The 1,111-nt window shown below is 34.7% G+C and overlaps 1 pseudogene; it reads left to right on the plus strand.

The window, feature by feature from the left end:
• The first annotated feature begins 525 nt into the window (after positions 1-525).
• LOC101590670 lies at positions 526-1,021 on the plus strand (annotated as a pseudogene).
• The last annotated feature ends 90 nt before the right edge of the window (positions 1,022-1,111 follow it).

A 1,111-nucleotide genomic window follows, 5' to 3' on the forward strand; every position in this document is an offset into this window, starting at 1 on the left:
GCCTAGTGTCACGTGTTACTAACTTCACAAAAGTGTAAAGGACTGCTTCATGAAAAAAAGAAAAACAAATATATGTATACACAGGATAGTTACCATAGATATACAGCTACTTTTTTTAAGTTCATTGAGAAGAAATGTTTGTACTAATATTGATTAGACAAAATATCTTGTCTTCTGAATAAGTACTAAGAAGACAATATGCAATGTATTAATTATTGTAACCATCTTACTAACCTATTTTGAATCTGTTTTATTGCTATTTTATCTTTTTTTCTCATTAAAATGAATTTACTGGCAAGCACCATTTCCTGAGTTCAATCCCCAGTTCCACCAAAAAATTAACCACTAGGAAGAATGTATGCAATGTGTTAATTATTTAAACTGTCCTACCAATTTGATTTGAAACTGTCTAGTTGCTATTTGTTTATCAATAAAATTATGGGAAAAAATTAAAAAAATAAAATTAATTTTAAAAATTTAAAAATACAAGCATTAAAAAAACAAACAGGAGTTTGGTTCAAAATTATGGCACAGGAAGATGTTAGAGATTACAATTTAACTTAGGACCAAAAAACTATCAAGGCCTAGTATCCTCCAGTTATTCAGAAGCATGAATATTTGGATCACACAGCAGATGTCCAGCTACATGCATGGGGACAGACTCTGGAGGAAGCATTTGAGCAGTATGCCATGGCCATGTTTGCTTACATGACAGACACTGGGACTATGGAGTTCCTCCAGAGAGTGGAAGGCAAAGCCAAGGAGATGACTTGCTGTCTCTTCTGTTATACTTTTTGGATGAATGTCTTTATAAGTTCAGTGCTGATGAATTCTTCATACTCTGGGAAGTGAAAGTACTTAGTATTGATCAAAGAAATTTCAAATTATGCTCAATTGGAAGGGGCAAGAATTTTCATTTTCCAACCATCCTCAGGGAACAGAAGTCAATGCAATAATGTACTCAGCTATGCAGGTCTATAATGAAGAGAAACCAGAAGCTTTTGTCATCATTGACATTTAAACTGACATGTCTAGGAGCTGGGGACATAGCTCAGCAGCTTAAGCACCTGGCAGTCAAGCACAAGGTCTGGAGTTCCATTCCCAGCACCAC

This window comes from Octodon degus, unplaced genomic scaffold (assembly GCF_000260255.1).
Source record: "Octodon degus isolate 3935 unplaced genomic scaffold, OctDeg1.0 scaffold00171, whole genome shotgun sequence".
Classification (NCBI taxonomy): Eukaryota; Metazoa; Chordata; class Mammalia; order Rodentia; family Octodontidae; genus Octodon; species Octodon degus.